We start from the raw sequence: 24,206 nt of genomic DNA on the forward strand, positions 1-24,206 counted from the left end.
TTGCAGAAAAAAATGTTTTAAGAAATATTGCTGAAAGTACTATTCCCAAAATTCGTATAAAAAATCCCCAAAGTGGGGAAATATATTTAAAAAAATTATTTTTGTAATTTGCATATTTCTCAGCTGTTGAAACAGTTAGTTAGTGATGTCACTAACTAATGTGGCTTTTTGGAAAAGAGAACGGCTTAGTCATTGATGCTTTGTCAAATGAGAATTTTTTAAAACTATTTTTTTCTTTTTCAAAAATGGCCGATTTGGGTTGAGAATAACTCATATACTACTTGACCAAAATGACCGATAAAATCTTAAAACGTATCTTTTTTGGTGTTCTATAACAATCAAAGAAAATTGGCAGAAGTCTAGAATACAAATATAACAGAATGGATGTAGGTTCGTTTTCCGAAAAAATTGGCCAAATTTCGGTATTTTTTTGAAATTCCTAATTGTAGAGTCTGCAATTTTTAATCTAAAGCACATACATTGGTGGCCATAGAATTAGAAACGGTTGGTTTTCAGTTACATTTGAGTTTACAACTTTCCCAAAGTGCATCTCTCTCTTCCGGTATTCCCGTTATGTTCTCACTCAGATGGAAAATGCTACGTTAGAAGGCCTCTGAACAAATCATTGGATCCTAGATACAGTCGACTCCGCTTTACTGAAACGTTAAAAATGCAGCCATTTAATTTCAGTTATCCGAAGTTTTTGCTAAAGCGGACTACGGATAACTGAAAAAAACTTCCAGTAATGCGAACTTCGGATAACTGAAAAAGTTTCAGTAAAACGGACTCCGTATAACTGGAAAAAAATCCACTCAATTTCAGTTAACCGAACTTATGACCAATGCTATGTACATAAAATAATAAAAACAAGGTGTTTGATTCCGTGTGTGTGCCATCTACAATTTTACCTTTCAGTTGATTTTATTTACAGAGTGATTTAAACTGTTTTGAAAGTGCCATCTTCACTTGAAATAAAGCGTTCTCAATACGGAGAAGAAAATGTACTCTCTCTCAATAGCGAGAATGTGGCATTTTCAGTAAAGCGAAGTCATACTAATGTGACGAAACTCATTTGAACACAAAAAACTTTTCAGTAATCCGATTTTTTCAGTTAAGCGGAGTTTCACTAAAGCGGAGTAATTTAAATGAAATGGACAGAAAAAACAACTGGGGAATGCGATCGATTTCAGTTATCCGAGGTTTTTCAGTAAAGCGCATTGCGCTAAAGCGGAGTCGACTGTACACCATGAAGACAAACACGGAGGTGGAAATGTGATGGTAAGGGGAGCATTCAGTTGGTATGGTATTGGTCCCATACACCGCATGGATGGACGCATGGACCAACATCAATATAAAAATATATTGGAAAATGGAACCATACTCATTCGCAAATATGCCGGTAACGTACATTTTTCAACAGGATAACGATCCGAAGCACACTTCGCGCGTATTAAACCAACAGTTTACGGATACAAAAACCACGGTTTTGTCTTGGCCATCGCAAAGTCCGGATTTAAATCCCATAGAAAATCTATGGGGGATGTGGAACGAATGCTAAAAACGAAGATACCTAAAAATAATGAAGATCACTTTCGAAATATAAGGGAAGTTTGGAATTCGATACCAATTAAAAATAAGGGGTACCCAACGAAATACTAAGTTTATTATTGTTTCTTGTTATATTGATTTAAATGTATTATATTTCGCAGAAAATTCGATTCTCAAAAAAAAAATGTTGCCTTGGTGTTACCTTACTTTTTTCCTCATTGCATTTTCGACCAAATGATAGCGTCATTCCAAAGTTATTGTTAATTCCTAATATTGTGAGAGATACAGGATCCAAAATCTATCACAGTGTCCTTCATATCAATTTCGAGAATGTTGCACCTTTTTTCCCAATCGAAATCGCTATTAAATTTTGCTCTGTAGTAGCTAAGGTGATACAAAAATTCAATCTACAAATAACGTTTCTAATTGTATGACCACCATTGTAGGTACACAATTTTTTCTTCTTAAATGCGTAGAATTTTGTAGGAAATACAATTAATTTGGCAAAAAATAAATTGTGGGGCCCATATCTCACAAACTGTAAAGGATATTTTCACACATACTCGAACTTGTTTGTGGGGTTGAAGTTCTATCCAGCAAAGGAAAAGCTATCGAAATCGGTTCATAAAGCAAAATCAAATACCCCCGGGGTGACCAATTTTCAACGCCTACAGGTCAGCCCGTGGACTTACTAGGAATCAGAGATCTGCAACCGGTGTTTTTTTTCGTATTGCAATGTTACCCACAAAATGTCGGTGGTAGTGAGTAGACACCAATTACCATGCGATCTTTTACATTGATACAAATGCGAGAATAAAAACACCACTAGTATATAACAATGTTCGTATGCAGTGTCTTGCAATCTTAAACCAATCGACATCGTAACAACGCTCGGTAAAAAAAAAACGAGTGTGGCACAGGGATGGAAAATGCAGTACTATAGTACTTTTTTCAATACTTTTTCACCCCGGTCAGTACCGTAGTACCCCCGCGAAGGATTAAGTACCTTTTGTGTAGAAATTTTTGAATCGATATGAGATTTATGGTACAATAGCTTTGACAAAATATTTTAATATTTTGAGAAAGTCTTTATCAACCTTATTTGCTAATAGTCTTTTACAAATATGGCAAAACAGACATGTTCACGTGAGAAGAAAATCTCGATTTTGTAAAAGATATAGTCAAAAACAGGATTTTATTGAACTTCAAGAATGTTTTAGTCGAAAAAAAGAATGCGATTCTATATTATCGATTTTTTATTTCGGTAGAAAATGTTGTCATTTTATTTCTATATAGAATTTTTTCAAAATTTTATTTTTATAGAAAATTTTGTCAACATTTTATTTCAATTGAAATTTTTGTAAAAATTTTATTTCTATGGGAAATTTTTGCAAAATTTTATTTTATAATCTTCCAGTGAAATTTTTATTGAAATTTAGTTAAAAGTACATTTCCGCTCAAAAAATACCTTTTTTGTACTTTCTTAAAAATTGTATTTTCCATCCCTGGTGTGGCACTTAAGTGTGATTGCAGTCAACAACAACAACTACCAGCAGTTGGCATTAGCTCAAGAGAATTGAGAGAGTACCAAATAAGAGAATACCAAACTGCTAAGATATGGGTAACCAACAGGACTGCCAATTTTGCCGATTTATCGACATTTTGACGATTTTTTACTCAAAAAGTAGCAAATGCCGATTTTCCGATTTTTGCTTCAAAAATGACGATATTAGCTCCGTTCAAAAATTTTGAATAGAAGTAGTTCGTTTACACGTTTAGAGCCAGGCAAAAAGAGTTTTTGCTAGAAATTTCAGACATCTAGGAGCTATACCTCATTTTACATCTACAGTATTAGTATCACGGTTGCCACTCGTGCCAAAAATAATCTACCACCAAACTTTGAAGAAAATTTTACCAAAAATCTATCAGAATAAAAAAAAATTATTTTGAAGTTTTTGTGGTTAGTATATCAAAAATTTTGTTTTATTCCTAAGAAATGTTTTATATTGAATTTACAGACAATTTTGTTAACATTTTATTTCTACAGAAAAAGTTGTCAACATTTTATTTCTATAGAAAATTTCGTCAAAATTTTATTTCTATAGATAATTTTGTCAATATTTTATTTCTAAAGAAAATTTTGTCAAAATTTTATTTCTATAGAAATTTTTTGTCAAATTTTCATTTCTATAGGAAATTTTGTCAAAATTTTATTTCTATAGAAAATTTTGTTAAAAAAATTATTTCTATGGACAATTTTATCAAAAATTTATTTTCATAGAAAATGTTATCAAAATTTTATTTCCATAGAAAATTTTGTCAAAATTTTAATTATATAGAAAATTTTGTCAAAATCTTATTTTCATAGAAAATTTTGTCAAAATTTTATTTTTATAGAAAATTTTATCAAAATTTTATTTCTACACGCACAGAAAAAACATTTTTGGAAATGGTTGCCGCATCCATTTAATGCTTATCTAGAGCATGTAATTGCCGCGAAAACCATGTTTTTTTGTCTTTGTAAAAATAGTTTTAGAGCGGAAAAAAATTTATGGTGGCAATAAGCATTTGAATGGTTCTCAAATACCGCAAACATATTCTATCATTTAAATGATAGAATTTGAGACAATTAAATTGTTGGGAAAATCATGTACCTGACCATTCAATTTTTTTACCTTTTTTTATAGGTTAATTATAGACATGTCTAGAACCATTACATGGCCATAAAGACCATTTACATTTTTTTCGTGACCATTTAATTTTTTAACTTTTTTGCAGCGAAAAGAATTTTATAAAAACATTAAACAGGTACACACGATTTTCATTTTGCGCGTCAGTCGTGTGTTGATTGTTTCTTGGAATGGACGGAGAATACGGATTTACTGTGTTTTTTGTTAATTTATTTATTCAGAAGTGGCACGTGGTTTTATGTGAAGACAAATAAGGAAAGTGCAATTGAAAAAAAGTACATGTTTTTTGTTCTGCATTTTGCTATATGGTATCATTTATTTTTATTTGCAGTTACATGATGTCTGCGTTTGTACATTTGATGGGCACGAAATAAATATGGAATGATTACTTTTTGTTGAAATTGAAATAAAATAGAGTGTGTAAAAATATATGATGTTTGCTTGAAAGGCCTTATAAATACAAATAAACAATTAATTAGTTAATCAATAAATAAAAACAAATAAATAAAGTTAATTTTGTGTTTTCTTTTCTCAAGTGGCGTCCTTTTTCCGACAATGAAAAAAGTTTTTTCATAAAGATCAAAACATTTTAGGTTGTGACCATGTTCTTTTAACTAGAAGAAAAACATTTTGAATGAATACCATAACGTTTTAAATCGTGACCATTGTCTTTTCATTCAAACAAAATTCTTTTTATCAATATAATAACATTTTAGACGAGGACAATTATATTTTTCTTAGAACCATGTTCACTGAGCCAACATGGTTGCAGGTGAAAATGTTACATGGTCGCCGCAAAAATAGCTCCTATCATATTATTTTGCTCTTCAAAGATGATTGTGACAATCATGTTTCTTCTCTGCGTGTATAGAAAACTTTCTCAAAACTTTATATCTGTAGAAAATGTTTACACATTTTTATTTCTTTAGAACAATCTTGTAAAACTTGATTTCAATAGAACATATTTGGCAATTTTTTATAGTAAATTCTTGCAAAATTTAATTTCTAAACAAATTTTTGCAAAATTTAATTTCTATAGAAAATTTCTTCAACATTTTATTTCTATAGAAGATTTTGTTAAATTTTTTTTTCTATAAAAAATCTCACCTCTTAATTTAATCGTGGCCGGTTATAGACGTAAATAATAAAGATCTTTATTTTTATTTTTAAATAAAAACTTAAATCTAATCATAAAAATGTTTTTTTTTTTTTATGTTATTTTTATACAAAACTGAGTTCATTACGCTTTTGTTGATGCAATGCATAGTCATGTATGTTAATTTTCTGTTCTTTATATGAAATTATTAACACTATTGTTTTTAAGCAAAAAGTTAGTTTGTTTTAATATTATTTAAATTTGAGATTTTTGGCGATTTTTAAAATAGAAGAAATGATTATGACGATTTTTTCGGAAAAAAGTGACAATTTTTCTTGAAATTTTATTGGCAGACCTGGTAACCAATTTGTGTGATTGCTTTACTACGGTATTTTCGAGAGACCAACACTCATACTAACAAACACCGACAGTCGTCGGTTGCATTGAATATTGGTGGTTGACATTTTTTTTACCAATTGGTGTTTTAAGATTGCAAATATTGGTGTTTACTAAATGCACTGGTCGGTTGCGGGGAATCCACAATCCGTTCTCTGCTAGGAATCCACAAACTTACAAACTCAGAGGAAAACACCTCAGCTTTCACACAAAGAAAAATTTATGTTGATATCTTTATCCGTTCAAAAGTTGCAGAATTATTTAAAATAAAAGCGATTTGGGACCACTGTGGGACGTTTGATTGGTAACACTTATTTTTATCTACTCTGTATTATTTCGAAAGGAAAGTAAAAAAACATTTCAATTGTAACAATCAATTATATACTGTTTTTGTTCTTCAGTCTTTTGTTTCAAAATAATAAAGAGCATTCAAGACTTCCCTGTACAAAGTACATTTAACGTATCTTAGTACAGTAGTAATACAGTGACTTACTCGTATTTATTGGCCCATCTTTACTGATTTTTATGGATGATAAATTCATCAATTACTCAATTTAATTTTGTTATCAATAACTGCAAAAATATTTTTGGTTTATGAATAAACAATGGGTTTGCCCGTAGTCTACTTAAATATAAAATAATTCTTTCTATTATCATATTTTGTTCAACACTAGATAAAGAAATAAACGAACGCACATATTATTATTTTTTTTTTTTTGAGGAAGATAAATTGTCTATAGGAATTTGAGGACAGTCCTACAAATTCACAAAAAAAAATCATAGATAAGGTAAAAATATTGTTAAGACAATGTCGTGTTTACGATATGCAATGATAATGCAATATGTTTTCGATAAATCAATAATAGAAAAACAAATGTGTACGTCATTATAAACATTTAGTGTTAGTGTTAGGATAAGATAATTTCATTTTTATGTACCTTAATTTATTAAAAAAAGAAACACACACGCGCGTATATGCCGATACACAGTTCAAATTGATACCCATAGTCTATTGCATTAAGAAAGTATGGTAGATTATTACTTTGACAGTTTTGTACATTCACATGCAATGATTGATACGGTTCAAACGCTGTCATCAAATCAATTACAAATAAATATTGGCAAAATACATTTTAGAGAACTTTCCGATTACTACACTAAAAAAACAGTGAACCCACCAGGAAAGATAACTTTCGATTAATTTTAGAAAATTTGGAACTTTTTTAGAAAATTTTAACTAAATGGTATTACAAGCGCTGGCATCACTCCGATATAGCAAAAATAAGTAAATATTTTTCGACAAATTCAAGAAAATTTATTAGACATAACTAAATTTTTTCAGTAGTTAAAGAAAATTTTGTAGTTTTAAGAGAAATCTTGGAGTTCAAAATTGCAAGAATGTCTTTAGTGACATACGAAGTTCATGATGGACACATTTTTGGTAAAATTTACAAATTTGAAGAAATAATGAACTATTTTGTAAGAAATACGAAATTGGGAAATCTTTATGCTTTATTTGTGTATAACTTTTTCCCGTTTTTTAGTTCATTTAACTAACATACGCAAAAAATTATTTGACTAAAATAAACTTTTTCCAAACATAATGAGTCTATGAACTAATATAATGTTAATATGGCTTTAGTGAAATAGAGAGTTCACTTTTTTTGAGTGTAGTTTCACTGAAAAAATATTGTTGTGAGGCTAAAGATTTCATGTCCTTAAAATACGAATGCAAATTTTGATTAGAATAGTAGGTGCATTTCTCTGATAGAAAGTGGTTTTCCTTGTCGAAAAGTCTGGTTCTTGTAGTAAATGATTCGACCAAAAAATGGGTATCTACACGCAAAGAAAAAAAAAACGTTTGGAAAACGTGTACCGAAAACGTTTTTCTTTTGTTAGAGTTTTTTGAATTGCTTCGAAAATTTTAAACTTTTATCACCAAAAAAATTCGTTTCCCGTGTAAAAATTGGAGGATCCAATCCTATCTAATAATATCAAATTGGATCTAATTAGATCTGTTCAGATATTAGTTCAGACATAATTGGATATGCACAGATATGGTATATATGATGCTAGATCTGGTTAGATATAATTGCAGATCTCATCATATATAGTATAATATCTAATTATATCTGGCATATCTAATAATATATGCTTGGATAGGACCGTATATAGCACTATAATAAGATATGGTAGATATAACATCATATCTGACTATATATGGGTTTAAATACGGTCCAAAATATAATTAAAAACAATCATGAACAAATTAAAAAAATATTTGAAATATACGTCTAAAAAACTATTCGAGATATATACACAAAGTTACAGATGGGAAAAACAACTTTTGTTTATTTAACGGACTTACATAATAAATTTTAAAGTATTTACAAACATGTTTTTCGAGTTTCAGAACATGGTTGAGCTCCTTCACGTCATATAGTTTTAACAATCTAAAGCAGTCAGTTTTGGAAATGGATATAATATGATCAGCGCCAGTTTTTAAATGTTTTATCGGATACTGCTGGTTGACGTCAAAAAGTGTAATAAAAATAAATTGTTGAAAATGCGCAAAGAAGCAATTAACAGACCCATTTAGTATTTGTCGTTCCCATGCGTTTGGAGTATAATTAACCTTTCATCCAAAGCATTATTTAGTATCCAAAGTAGATTGTAAAATTAATTTTTATTTTGAAATATACTCATATAAAAAGACTGCTGTTAATAGGAAACACTGACTGCTGTTTTTTCGGTAAACAAAAATGTGTTGTTTTAGCAGTTTTTCTGCTAAAGTAGCAAACAATCTGTTGGTTTGGAATAACAGACGTACAGCCCAAAACTTAGTAGTTTTCTTAAATAATAGAAATTCAAACTTTAAAAAACATTTAGTAGATTTTGATTGTGCAATAACATTTCTGAGCAAGTCGTCCTTTTTAATATATGTCCCACTCGGACATCACCAAACAGTCGTACCTTGAGGATGGGGCTTCTCAACAATACCTTCTTGGTTTTCTAAGCAATTTTGCTTACTGACGCAGGCGCCGAAGTGGATGGAGCCTCATTAGTCAAGATGATTTTAATATTTATATTGTAAATTTCATTTAATACGTTTTACTGCTATTAATTGCGTAAATTATACTTGTTAAGTTTCAAATAACAAAAGTTTCTTCTTCTTACATCTATCATACGTTCTAATAAATGGGTTCTATACATTATATACAAATTATGGGCTTTTATGCGTTGAAAGATCTCGAAAGATATAATTGTATCAAATAATATACAATTATATCTAATTAGATCTGATTAGATGTGTCTCATTTTTGAGATCTGATCAGATCCAATTTCATAGCATTTAGATCTGACCAGATATAACCATTTTTCGGATCAGCTCAGATCTGGCCATGTCTTGGCTCAGATCTAATCATATCAAATCAGATCCCCCAATTTTTACACGGGTTGTTACAAAATTTTTATTTTTTTAATAAAAAAAAGTTATTTTTGAAACAACAACACAGTCCATTTCGTTTATACCAAACACTGTTCTTTTCTGACTTTAGGTCTTTAATAAGACACATTTTACAGTTCAAAATTTAATATACTACAATGTAATGTTGAAATTTTATTCGGAATCTTCCGAACATATCTGGAATATATGTAAAAAAAAAAAAACAAAACAAAACTTTGGCCGAAGCAGGAATCGAACCCACGACCCTTGGCATGCAAGTCGGACGTAGCAACCACTGCTCCACGGTGCCAAACTAAATGTTTGTTTCTGTTAAATAAACTTTGTTTATTCGGTTCGTGGGCGCCGCAAGCTATGCTATATAAATATAACTTATATGGATATTTATCTATTGATGACCATAACAGGTACATAGCTCAGTGGTTAGTGTGTTGGCTTACAAAGTGCATGGTCCGCGGTTCGATTCTCCGTCCAGGCGAAGGGTAAAAAAAATTTTAAAAATTTATAAAATCGTATAATTTCTTCTACATTGTTGGTATTACAGGAAAAGGTGTTGAGAACTAAAAAAACCTCGTGGATGTGAGAAAGATGTCAGGGAAAATGCAATTAGGAAGAAAACAATGTTTTTTTTTTTAGTTTGTCTTTATGAAATTGTTTTTACATCCTGGAAAAGAATAAACTTTTATCACAAAAAGTATATAATTTTCTTCCAAATACACTTCCTTACAGCGAAAAGCAAATGAGAAACGAACTTTGTTTGTCTAAAATTTCGTTTGGGAGGAAACAATTATTTTTTTGCGTGTAACATAAGCATGAAAGAACATTTCGTTTGTCTAAGGTCAACTTGGCTTTAATAATTCTGAAAAATTATTTAAAATTAATGAAATTGTCTCCAAGTTTGTTGACATATTTCTATTTTAAAGACTTTTTTACTTCAAACATAGCATAATTTCTACTTGAAATCGAGACTGAATTTGTAAACTTAAGTTGCCATTATTACGTTTTTAGAGTACTTTGAAGAAAAAGGCTGAAAATGAATAGATCATAGAATCAAGTACGCAGAACTCAAATTTAAAAGACAATTGTGTCTTAATTGTATCCTTACTTCAATTCTCCGCTTCTTTGGCTCGGAATAAATACCAAAATCATTAGTGTAAATACAAATTCTTGGGAACCGAGCATGCTTTTTTTAATGTTATTTGTACTACGCTGAAGAAACAGTGAACCCACCAGGAAGAAAAATTTTGCTTAATTTTAGAAAATTTAGTTTGTTTTTTTTTTTTTGTATATTACAAACGCAGATGTCCAATTTCACAAAAATAAGTAAATACTTTTCGACAAATTCAAGAAAATTTATTAGACATTAGCAAACACGGCGAACTCCGTTCGTTTAACGTAACATTTCATTTGGTTATTAAAAAATGAAGAACATTTTTTTATTTTGTTTTATATTTGAAATGGATTTTCCCATTGGACTGGATCGGGAAATATTGCATGTTAAAGTATCAGTTGTGTTTAAATTGAGTGGCAACTTAAGCGCAGAATGTGCAGTACGACCGCCATCTAGAAGAGTCGCCGCAATTCCAGATGATGCTAACGCCAAAGCTATGTCACATCTTGTTCGAATAGTGGCCAAAATCAATGAAATGACAAACGTTTTCCCTGTTCCTCCAGGTGCGTCCAGGAAGAATAGACCACCAGTACTATTGTCTACTGCTTGAATTATTGTTTCGTATACTTGTTTTTGCTATTCATTCAGCAACGGCACATTATTTCGAACGATTTCCTGCAATGTATCAACATTGTATTGCAGCTCTCGATTTAATTCTTGGTTGAATGCATAGGGCATCGATCGATTTGGCGCTATCATTCCTACTTCAATCAGTAGCTTGTTTGCAATAGTCAATCAGAATCAATCCTTCATTGTAGATTTCATCGGTTATTTGGATGTCAGGATTATTCGTTTGAATGCGCAAGCGATGCAAAATATGTCGTCTTTGTATTTGTTCCATAACTGAATTGGTTGTAAATGAAAACATGTGGTGATGAAAATTGCGAACAGTGTTCGTATTTGGTACGCATTTGATGAAATAACTGAATCCGCAAGTGTTAAATCCAAATGAAAATCGTTCTGCAGCAAACCCAATAGTTGACATGCTTCTCCATATGTTTTGCATTGGTGGCCATTCACAGTTTTCAAACGCGCGAATGATTTTGGTCCACGTACATTTACCAACAGTAGTCGCAAATAAAAACATTCATCACTTCTAGGATGAACAGTATACATGCGTATCCGTGGAAAACACCTATGGCCAATCTGTAACTGGGGTTCCTTGTTTGCGTTGTTGGAATTTCTTTGTTGATTGATTCCAAGTGTAATACTTGGGCATTTCAACGTACATCTGCGTCACTGCGAATGGATCTGCTTCACACATTGCAAAGAAGCTACTCAATCTTGTCGATGGTGGTCTATCAGCTGAGAATAGCATCACGCAAGTGTATATAGTCCTCAGATCGTAGATTTACCTGATTGAATCGGATGAACCCTGAACGTTCGGTCTCGACTTTGACATGCATATCGACAGCGAATTGCTGGAATAGCCGACGGCACTTCAGAATGACATTCTCCTCATGTGTACGTATCATCATATGATACGCATAGTAATTTATTGGGTTTAGATTGTTATTCGTTGATACGCCTGTAATAGTAATAATTTGTGTGTGAATACTCTACCTGTAATTGGATCGACCATCTTCAACGTGATGTCGTATCCGTTTTGCCCTTGCCAATAAATGATTGGATATTGTAACGCATCGTACAAACGATGTGTCTCGTTTACACGGTGCATGATATTGCTTTTTCGCTGAACGACAATGTCTCGCTATTTAGTTGGATCGCCAACAATAATTGCGGCAACATCATTAACGGTGGGTGCATTGAATCTTCGCACATGTTCACCGGTTGGAGTACAATCCGCTCTTATGAAAAATTTGTGCGTATCCGATGGCATTCGTTGCAATGCTGTTTTATACATATTAACGACAGCCTTATTAGCGTGAAAAAATGCTTGCAAATTCTTCAATAATTCGTCTCTTTAACTGTTGTATTCCCTTTATATTGCACCGCACATTCAGCTGATCCACCATCGACGAAATGAAATAAATTTACAGAAATTGATGCGGTTCATCTAATGTTCGCACCATTGAACCAAGAAAATGATATATTTGTCATTGTATCTGTATTTGCAAACAATCATTTATTCAAGAAATACGGTGTATCTTCTGATCGTGTGGGTTATACGCAGTTGTTATGTGTTGCAATTCATTGTGTTGGCGTGAATGATTGGTTATGTTTGTATGTATGTTTTTATGTATCTTTTACCTTGAAAGTCGGCATGAGGGCGCCTTCTCTAATGATATTAGCTCCAAAGGGAGTCATGCGAAAGCAGTTATTGTATTCAAGGATGTGTTGAAGAAAATGGCTGGGGTCGGGACTACTTCCATCGAACAATGATTTCAGTGGCTGGGGTGGTGTAAGTAATGGATCCTGTTGATTTTTGGACTTGCACAGCACAATCCAGCCGTTCTTCTTTTGTACATTAACGCATTGCAATATCGGCATATAGTCGTCATTGTCAAATATCTAAATTTTCATCATCACTTTAGTTTGCAGTGGGATCATATTGCAATGCCAAGCGATTGTATGATGACAATGATCTTCGTGTACTCACGCGTTGTCTCATTCGGGCATATTCTCTTATTATATTTTGTCTTTCTTTCCTTAAATTCTGTGAATACACTTGTTACTAGCTTGCATGTCTTGTGCGGCGGCCGATGTTCGCACGTCGCCCTATAGGCATTTTGGACTATTGACAGAGTGGTGAATTTAACGTCAAATGTACGATCGACATAATTTACACAGTCCAACTTACCAATTTAAAGACAAATGTCTGCTGTTGAAATTCACTAAAAATTTGCACAATACACGTAATTGATTTGATGATTTCCAATTGAAATGTTAGGAAACGATTAGGTTATTTTTTACTATGTTTTTTTTTTCACAATTTCACAGTGTACACAATGGTTTGTCACATCACTTTTGCAACTACTTAAATCTTTCGCAATATAAACATTACCGAATATGTTTTATTGACTGACAATTCATGTGAAAAAATAAAATTATTTTATAACTGAAGCAACTGTGATTAATTCAAATTATAATTGTTTGTGATGTATGCTGTATATAAAAAAAGATTTTCCCGTCTTTCCGTTGAAACTTTTCTTGAATTTTCTATATCTATAAACGTCACAGAGCCGGAGACCTTTCCATCGAATGCAAAACCGCGGCAATCGGTTCCTGTGTTCCGGAGTTGCATCAGAGACGGCGCTGTATGTAAAAAAGATTTTCCCGCTTTTCCGTTGAAACTTTCATTGTATTTTCTTTGCTATAAACCTCACGGAGCCCGATACCTTTCCAACGAATGCAAAACCGGAAATCGGTTCGTGCCTTCTGGAGTTATTGAGTCAGGAAGTAAAAGATAATTAATTTTTTCACTTGTTAAAAAAAATGTAGTTTGAAGGATAAATGGAGTTCAAAATTTCAAGAATGTCTTCAGTGCCTTACAAAGTTCAATATGGGCGCATTTATAGTAAAATTTACAAAGGAATATTGAACTATTTTGTGAAAAGTACGAATTTAATAAATCTTTATGCTTCATTTATGTAAAATTGTCCCCTTTTTTTTGTTAATTTAACTAATGTACGCAAAAAATTATTCGAGTAAAGGATACTTTACCCAACATAATAATTCCACGAACTAAAAGTTAAATTGGCTTTAGTGAAATAGAGTGTGCACTTTTTTTTCGAGTGTTGAGGTCAAAGATTTCTTGTCTAGTCATATTCTTGCGAATTTGGCTTAGCATAACATAGATGAAGCATTTCTCTAATATAATTTTTTTTTTGTCCAAAAATCGTCAATGAAGTCGTTTTGTCCTTATGGTTAAGTGATCTAACTTAAATAATAATGGCTTCAATAATTCTTTAAAAATGTTGTATCTTTCTTACAAAGCTAAAATGCGTACAAAAATAGGAGATGTTTTTTAACACTTTAGTTTATTTATGTTACGTTTTAACCCAATTTCTACTTGAAGTCGAGTTTGAAAACGTGTAACCACAACCTCAAAAAAAAACGCTTCTGTAACATATACCCTTAACACATTTTACTTCAAGCATATCTATTTTCAGGATTGGTCCAAACAAAATATTGTTTGTATTGTTCAAACATATTATGTTTCACCTTAGGGAATACACTGGTAGTAAAAAAAATTTTCTTTGCGTGAATATATTTTTAAGACGCCAGTTGGTTACTTCCATTATTTTACTTGCAGCATAGTCTCTACGTCTCTCTTTCTAAACACATATATGTTTATAGGCTATTTCCAAATTAATATATGTTTGCATCTAAACATATTATATTTACAAACATTTTATGTCTCAAACATAATATTTTCTAACATATTAACATATATGTCCCAAATATGTTATGCTAGTTTATGAACACTATATGCTTGCACTTAAAAATATTGTGTTAAAAAATTTTAGTTCCAAACATATAATTTTTACTCCCAAACATATGAAAAACAGTTTTTTTCGTCCGTGCAGTTGCTTCGTACACAGGAAAAACTATAGCCAATATTTTTTAAATTTAACTTCTAATTAACTATCCTAAACTAAAGTTAGTAGAATCACTTAAATTATTAAGTGGATTAATTAATTAAAAAAAAACTTTGGTGATATCAATCATTTCCGAGATTGAAGGAATTTAAAATAAAAATTACTTGGATCAACTAATATCGTGATTGAACCCAAAAAAATACTATTTTGTGTATCCAGCATCACGAAAAAGCACCAAAGTTTTAACTGCACCATAAAAATATTATTTGTCATCAATAACGAAATTAATTGATCCAATTAATTTTTAATTGAAATGTCTTCAATCACAGAAATGATAGCATTAATTAAAAAATTAATAGATCCAATTAACAAATTAATTGATACTATTAATTTTTGTGAATGATTTTTGTTTCAATTAAAAAATTTGTTGAATCAATTAAATTTTTAATTGAATATTTTTAAAACTCAATTAAGATTTTAATTGGAAAAATTTTCGTGAAATTTCAAAAATTTAATTCAACAAATTTTGTAATTAAAACAAAACATCATAAAAATTAATTGCATCAATTAACTTTTTAGTTGGATCAATTAATTTTTTATTTGACGTTGGCATCACCAAATATGTAGCACTGAAATTTTTCCATATTTAATTTTTAGCGGAATTTTAATAAATATTCAACTACAAATTTAATTCAACAAATTTTGTAAAATAGGTTACAAAAATTAATTGTATCAATAAAGTTTTTAGTTCGACCAATTAATTTTTGAATTGTTTTTGGTAATTGAAGCTGAAAACTTTTTCAACTGAAAATTGATGCAATCAACTTTTAATCAAACTCGGAAGACTCAGTTAAAAAATGATTGATTTTTTTTTTTAACTTTTAATAAAAAAATGAATCGATACAATCAATTTTTAAGTAAAAATAAAACACATAGTCAATTAAGAAATTGATTGAAAATAATAATGTTTTTAAATCAAACTAAGAACACTAAGTTTTTAAGAAATTGAGTGAACATTTTCGCGGCTTTTCTTAAACAATTAATTGTTCCAATTAATAATTTAATTAAAAAATTGAATCTATGTCGATTACATAACTCAATTAATTGTTTCACTGATTAAAATAAAAGGATTGATTTTTGAAGTCAACATCAATTAAGTTTTTAGTTGAATCAATTAAAAAATGAATAGTTTTTTGCAATGAACATCAATCGTCAAGCTCATACTGCGTGAGAAGGCAGTTATGATGGCGAATGTCCTATGGGAGAATTGCAAGTGTTGCAACGACACACCCATCTAAACTTAAACCGCACACTAGATATGTTAGTGTTTTCAAGACGTCAGATATCACTCCTCATATCTGCTATAACGGGTAGTTGTCTGATAGGCGAGTTTGCAAAAACTATAATGACTACTGCCTGAGAAGAAAAGGTATCGATTAAACACCTCTTGTGTGAATGTACTGCATTTTGAGTAAGGCGTAAGCGAATATTAGGAGCATACAGCTTTAGATTACTGGCGGGCCTGGCAAATGTTAACTTAAGCAGTCTGCTAATGTTTTTAGAACAATCTGGTTGGTTCAACAGAAGAAAATAATCGAGTAGGTTCAGCCGTTAAAACTAGAAGTGCCAATATGTAATAGGTACTTTTAGTTAATGTGGTATCACAATGGACTGAATAGTCTAAGTGAGCTTGAATAGGGCTGCTACTGTAATCAGTGAATCCGTCTGTCTGGTCATGTAGTTTTATGCGCAAAGTACAGGTCGCAGTTTAAGTCCGATCCTCCTCAAGTTTGGCATATGGTCGTTTTTTGGAACAAAGACAATCGCTATTGATTTTGGAAAAAATCGGTTCAGATTTAGATATAGCTGTCATATATATTTATCCCCGATTTGGTTATAATTGGCGTGTTTATCATCCGATGTTCTTCAAATTCCATACATTCGACTATTTTATGATTTTGCACGAGAGGTACTTTTAACGGTGTCGTTATGTGTGCCAAATTTGGTTAAAATCAAACGTCAGAGTTTTGCCCAATTTACAGTCATATGACCACGGAGGCCAAAGTTATACTCCCATTTACGTGAAATTTTGCAGAGATTGCAGAATTATTATTCTAAGTATGCATGTCAAATTTTGTCAAAATCGGTTCAGATTATATATAGCTCCCATATATATGTACACCAGAGTTGGCTGTTTCATATTTTAGACCCATTTTCAATGGGATTTTCCTCCAATTGACTGGATAGTTTCCACAGAGAATATATTTAATATGATATTTAAGTGTGTCAAGGTTTAGATAAAGCCTCCATATATTCGGTTTTCCAGTTTATATAAATATGGCCAAAACTTCCACACTTTAACAAAATTCTGTGATGATTTTCCCATATCTTACTCATATCCTACACACTGTAATGCCAGAATTGCTACAAAACGGTTCAGTTTAAATAAGGCTCCAAGTCGCCCGATTTGACCAAATAATATATCACAACCCACGCTTGACCACATATCTTGGCGGGATCTAACCAATATCCTTGTAAAATCGCCACTGATGAGTAGCAAAAATTGTAAATATTACTAAAATTGTCCTATATCTCGAATACATATGTATCGGCCGGTAAATCATAAATGCTCTTTTGTAAAATTGCATTAACATTTGTCTCGCTTCATATTTCCCATATTTTTTTACTAACATTGTGTTTCATCCCAGGGCGTTAGCCGATTTAAATTTTAATTCTAAAGTTTTTGTAAAAGTACAAAAAATTGTCTCCATTAAAAGTATTTGTATTTGGAAATACAAACCTTTATATAGCTCCCAGCAAATTTGAATTAGTTGTAACACAAATGTTTGTCTACATAGTGGTGAAGGGTATAATATAGTCAGCTCCGCCCGACTTTAGACTTTACTTACTTGTTATTTCTTATTCAACCGTCGAACTGAACGGACGTGTTTTCTAATAGCGGAGTATTTCATCGTAATAAGTACTTATTACGAATTTCACGTGTGGTGGAAATAATAAACCACCATGCAGCGAAATTCAAAGTCATCCACTGGGTTGCTAACTTCAGGGCCCAGTGGACGGGTAACGACTGAAGTTATAAATTTGGGCATCGACCAAGAGTCAGGCCCAATTAGTCGACCTGTAGACGGGTCGACTGGCGGTGACACTTTGGCAAGTCGAACCTTTTCTAAGGTGACGACATCAAAAGGAGGCAATCCCTCTCGAAAGAGATTCAAGGAACGAAGAAATGCTTTGTTTATCAAAGCATTTCTTCTTAGGATCAGTCGACCCAAGCACGTTGTCGGCTAATCAAAGCGGTTCCTTAAAATGGGCTCAAGGAATTCTTGAAGCTGGAAAAAGGGAACGATCACCGGATGAGCTGCCATCCTCTAAACGGGATCAAAGATCGTTTGCCTCAGTTGCAAAATACAGCCTTGTGATGGCTATTATTAATAAAGGAGCATTGGACGGTATGATTCCAAGGCAAAAATGGGGGGAAATTGAGAACGCGATGTCTGGTGTCTACTCAGAGGTGCGAAAAAAGTTTCCCGGACCAAGTCCTCGACGGCAAGATGCTGGATGGTATCAAGGACGATATAAGTTAATAGCTTTTGCGGACCAGAGGTCTATGGATTGCTTTAAAGCAGCATTGATGCTAATTGGTGAAGTTTGGGAAGGAGCCGCTTTGGAGTTAGTCGATAAAAAAGACATACCGGCTAAACCTAGAGCACATGCATGGATACCGGCAAACCCTCCTGATCCTGAGTCAATACTAGAGAGACTAAAAGAATGTAAACCAGATATTCCAACCGCCGATTGGAAGGTTGGTCGATTGGATGAGGTAGATGGACCAAGACGACATGCGGTGTTTATATTAAACATAGAGTCGCTGCCACATCTAGCCCAGTCCCAAGGACGTGTAAGTTATGGCTTTCATGATATCCATATGAAGGTATACAAAAGCGATCAGCCAAAGGATTCCGAAACGGACAAGCCTCCGGTAGAGTCAGCAGTTAAAAAATCTCCTAGCGAAGCCAAAGGAGACATAAAACCTGCAGACTATGGCGAAAATCATATGCGGGAAGTTTCTACAGGCTCAAGCCTCACCAAAGCTGAACCGCGGATTGTTGCGAGAGTCACCGAGATCTGTGAAGATGAAGCCCTTGATGACTCAATTGAAGCGGCTGATGTGAAAGTGGTTGAAAATTTGGATGGTTCTACGGTTCCTCCAGATAAATCTTCACCATTGTAAGGCCGCTTGTGCTGCCTTAAAAGTTCTCCTGATGAAAGGAGACATAGATATAGTTCTTATTCAAGAAACATACATATATAAAAACAAGATCTGTGAATTAAGCACTCCGGGTTTCAAACTTTTGCATAATACCGGTAACGATATAAATCGAGCATGTATAATTGCTAAAAACGAACTAAACTTGTTTCTGCTCCCTTCATTGAGCAATGCAGACACTGTCGTAGCCAGTCTAGAGATATCCACATGCAAATATTGGGTATCTTCGGCCTACATGGGACATGATAGGGAGATGCCACCCTGTGCCGTTAAGACCTTAGTTGAGGAGTCACTAAAAACAAAGACAAAACTCATTATGGGATGCGATGCAAATGCACATCATAGTATTTGAGGAAGTAGTGATCCTAATGCAAGGGGAGAGTCGCTAATAGAGTTTATTTTGCGTACTAACCTGGTAGTTTGCAATAAGGGAGATGCACCAACCTTCGTCACCAGAAACAGGCAAGAGGTTTTGGACGTCACGTTGACCTCTCCGGAATTGAATGATAAGATATCTGAGTGGCAAGTTTTGAGGGAACATAGCTTCTCAGATCATCGCTACATCAGTTTCAGATTGGCTGTTCGTACTTCAAAGACCATATTTCCGCCAAATGTTAGGAAAGCTGATTGGAATAGGTATAGGGAATCGTTCAATTTGATGATACCGGAAATGCCGGAGACAAATATGAGCACTGTGCAAGATATCGAACACGCAGTGGAGCGGATTACTAAGGCCTTCAACATTTCACTGAAAGCTGCTTGCCCTAGAGGAAAGCCAAGGGGAAAAATCGGCCGCCATGGTGGACTACGGAGTTAAGTAATATGAGGAAATCCTGCAGAAAGCTCTTTAACAAAGCAAAGTCCACAAGAGCTCCGGAGGATTGGGACACTTACAAGATGAATATGAGAAAATATAAACGAGGACTGAGAAGGTCTCAACAAAACTCTTGGGATGATTACTGTAGCAGTATTGAGAATATGTCAGAGGCTTCCAGACTACGGATGGTACTAGCATCCACTAACACCGCTCCAGGTTTCATTAAAACATCGGAGGGAAATTGGACAACGTCCAGTGAGGAGACGTTGGAGGTACTTTTGGACACACACTTCCCTGGAAATCAGACGGTTGAACCATGTTCCGGCGGTGTAACAGAGGCTCAGCGATCATTTCCTATCGAGGAAATTGTGTCGGAATCTAGAATAAAATGGGCTTTAAATAGCTTTGGACCATTCAAATCCCCAGGACCTGATGGAATTACTCCGGCGGAGTTACAGGCAGTGGCTGAAAGAATTATCCCCTGGTTGACGGTGATATATAAACGATGTGTAAACTTAGCATATATTCCAGAAAAGTGGAGGGAAACAAAAGTCGTCTTCATACCTAAAGCAGGAAAAGCCTCTCACTCGAGTGCGAAGGATTTCCGACCAATCAGCTTATCCTCATTCCTACTTAAGACCCTGGAGAGGATGGTAGACATGTATCTTAGAACTAGCGTGGATTCAAGGTTGCTCTCGAAACGACAGCATGCATACTCGAAGGGCAGGTCTACTGAGACCGCATTGCATGAACTGGTCAGCTTTATTGAAAGCTCACTATCTGTCAAAGAATACACAATCGTGGCGTTTCTAGACATCGAATGGGCGTTCAATAAAGTTCCTTCCGAGCTCGATATTAAATGGACTGACAACTCTGAATGTTGATCCAGGTATACTTAGGCTGTTAGACGAACTTCTAATAAAGAGACGTATTTCGGCCACACTAGGGCAAGCAAACATACAAAGGTATGTGAACAGAGGCACTCCCCAAGGAGGAGTTCTATCACCTCTTCTTTGGAATGTTGCTATAAACAACCTTCTGGTTTCTCTAGAAAAAGAAAGGATAAAAGTGGTGGCATACGCAGATGATGTGGCGCTAGCAGTCAGGGGAAAATTCCCATCCACAATCAGAGATATTATACAGAGAGCTCTCCGGATGACTGAGAAATAGGCGAAAGATAATGGTCTTGGTGTAAATCCAGCAAAGACAGAAATAGTCATGTACTGCAAAGATCGCAAAACTCCCACGGTTAGGCCCATTTCCTTAGGGGGTACTTAAATTCCCTTTGGTGAGTGTGCAAAATACCTTGGCGTTATTTTGGACAGGAAGCTGAATTTTAGGCTTAATATTGAAGAGAGGGCGAGAAAAGCCACGGTAGCTTTGTACTCGTGCAAAAAGGCAATAGGGAAAAAGTGGGGACTAAGACCAAAAATTGTGCATTGGCTATACACGGCAGTGGTTAGACCTATAATGCTATATGGTGTTGTAGTCTGGTGGCCGGCACTTCAGAAACCGACTTGTTTAGATAAAGTTCAGCGTATGGCGAGCTTATGTATCTCAGGCGCATTTAGTAAGACAGGAACAGACTCCCTTAATGTCATGCTACATCTATTGCCTTTAGACATTTTGGCCAAACAGTCAGCTGCAACAACGGCTGTGCGGTTGCGCGAGCTATCGCTGTGGTCGGAAAAAATGTACGGTCATAGTTCGGTCCTCAAAGTAATGCCAGATGTGCCTAACGTAGTGGATTACACCCTGGCAAAACCACTTTTCGACAAAAAGTTTGAAACTCTAATTCCCAACAGTGAGGCGTGGTGTACACAGACCCCAGGGAATAAAAGATATATAGATTTCTATACTGATGGCTCCAAATTGAATGGACAAGTGGGGTTCGGAGTATATTCTAAAGATCTGGAAATTCGAATACCGAAAAGATTACCTAATCACTGTAGTGTTTTTCAGGCTGAAATATTGGCAATAAGAGAGGTGGTGAATTGGCTGAGAAGTAATGTTCCAACAAATATTGGCATTAATATATACTCAGACAGTCAACCTGCAATAAAATCCTTGGACTCTGTGTTCCTTAACTCAAAAACGGCCATAGACTCCCGCAAATCTCTCAACGAGATGGCTGACAATATTCACCTAATATGGGTGCCTGGCCATAGGAACATACCGGGGAACTGCGAAGCAGATGTGTTAGCAAGGCTAGGAACTACCTTACATATTCCATGGGAACTAGAATCTGTTGGTATGCCTCTGGCCACCTGCAAGCTCTTACTGCGTGAGAAGGCTGTTATGATGGCCAATATTCGATGGGAAAATTGCAAGGGTTGCAACGACACCAAGCAAATATGGCCCCATTTAAATTTAAACCGCACACTAGATATGCTAGTGTTCTCAAGGCGTCAGATAGCACTCCTGATATCTGCTATAGCGGGTCGCTGCCTGATAGGAGAATTTGCAAAAACTATAGGTGCGAAGTATAATGACTATTGTATAAGCTGTCATGATGTGGAGGAAAAGGAATCAATTAAACACTTCTTGTGTGAGTGTCCTGATTTTTGTGTAAGGCGTAAGCGAATTTTAGGAGCATATAGCTTTAGATTACTGGCTGACCTGGAAAACGTTAACTTAAGCAGTTTGTTAATGTTTTTGGAGCAATCTGGTTGGTTCCACAAAAGTAAATAATAGAGAAGGTTCAGTGGTTAAGACTAGAAGTGCCCATATGTAATAGGTACTTTTAGTTAAATGTGGTATCACAATGGACTGAATAGTCTAAGTGAGCCTGAAATTTAATCGGGCTGCCACTTTAACCTAACCTAACCTAACCTACTTGTTTTTACTACGATTATAAGGAACCACCGACTAAAAACACCTGTCGCCATTAGCTAGTTTTAACCCTATTCGACTGTACTTGTTTTTATACCCACCACCATAGAATGGTGACGGGGGTATAATAAGTTTGTCATTCCGTTTGTAACACATCGAAATATCGATTTCCGACTATATAAAGTATATATATTCTTGATCAGGGAGAAATTCTAAGACGATATAACGATGTCCGTCTGTCCGTCTGTCTGTCTGTCTGTCTGTCTGTTGTAATCACGCTACAGTCTTCAATAATGAAGCAATCGTGCTGAAATTTTGCACAAACTCGTCTTTTGTCTGCAGGCAGGTCAAGTTCGAAGATGGGCTATATCGGTCCAGGTTTTGATATAGTCCCCATATAAACCGACCTCCCGATTTGGGGTCTTGGGCTTATAGAAATCGTAGTTTTTATCCAATTTGCCTGAAATTTGAAATCTAGAGGTATTTTATGACCATGAAGAGGTGTGCCAAAAATGGTGAGTATCGGTCCATGGTTTGGTATAGCCCCCATATAGACCGATCTCCCGATTTTATTTCTTGGGCTTATAGAAACCGCAATTTTTATTCAATTTACCTGAAATTGGAAATCTAGAGGTAATGTAGGACCACAAATACGTGTGCCAAAAATTGTGAGTATCGGTCCATATTTTGGTATAGCCCCCATATAGACCCATCTCCCAATTTTACTTCTTGGGCTTATAGAAACCGCAGTTTTTATTCAATTTACCTGAAATTGGAAATCTAGAGGTACTGTAGGACCACAAATACGTGTGCCAAAAAGTGTGAGTATCGGTCCATATTTTGGTATAGCCCCCATATAAACCCATCTCCCGATTTTACTTCTTGGGCTTATAGAAACCGCAATTTTTATTCAATTTACCTGAAATTGGAAATCTAGAGGTATTGTGGGACCATAAAGAGGTGTGCCGAAAATGGTGAGTATCGGTCCATATTTTGGTATAGCCCCCATATAGACCGATTTCCCGATTTTACTTCTTGAGATTCTAGAATCCGAAGTTTTTATCCTATTTGACTGAAATTTGAAATCTAGAGGTATTTTCGGGTCATAAAGAGGTGTGCCGAAAACGGTGAGTATCGGTCCATATTTTAGTATAGCCCCCATAAGAACGATCTCCCGATTTAACTCCTTGGGTTTCTAGAAACCGTAGTTTTTATCTGATTTGCCTGAAATTGTAAATATTCTGGTATTTTAGGCTCACAAAAACGTGTATTGGATTAAGTTTTTATCGGTCCATTTGGTAATGCCTCCATATAGACCGACTTCACTTCTTGAGGGTGTAGAAGGCGCACTGATCATGAAAATTGCTTGAAACTCAATGCAAAATTTACTTCTACAGATTTAA

General features: G+C 34.2%; 1 protein-coding gene and 2 pseudogenes across 1 annotated transcript in view; 1 reads left to right on the forward strand and 2 right to left on the reverse strand.

Annotated features, from left to right (window-relative positions):
- Window positions 1-24,206, forward strand: part of bwa (alkaline ceramidase) — a 54,809-nt gene that overhangs the window by 24,597 nt on the left and 6,006 nt on the right. The window lies entirely within an intron of this gene.
- LOC142227571 (uncharacterized) lies at window positions 10,941-11,664 on the reverse strand (annotated as a pseudogene).
- Window positions 11,666-12,293, reverse strand: LOC142227572 (uncharacterized; annotated as a pseudogene).

The sequence above is a fragment of the Haematobia irritans genome, chromosome 2, assembly GCF_050003625.1.
Source record: "Haematobia irritans isolate KBUSLIRL chromosome 2, ASM5000362v1, whole genome shotgun sequence".
Classification (NCBI taxonomy): Eukaryota; Metazoa; Arthropoda; class Insecta; order Diptera; family Muscidae; genus Haematobia; species Haematobia irritans.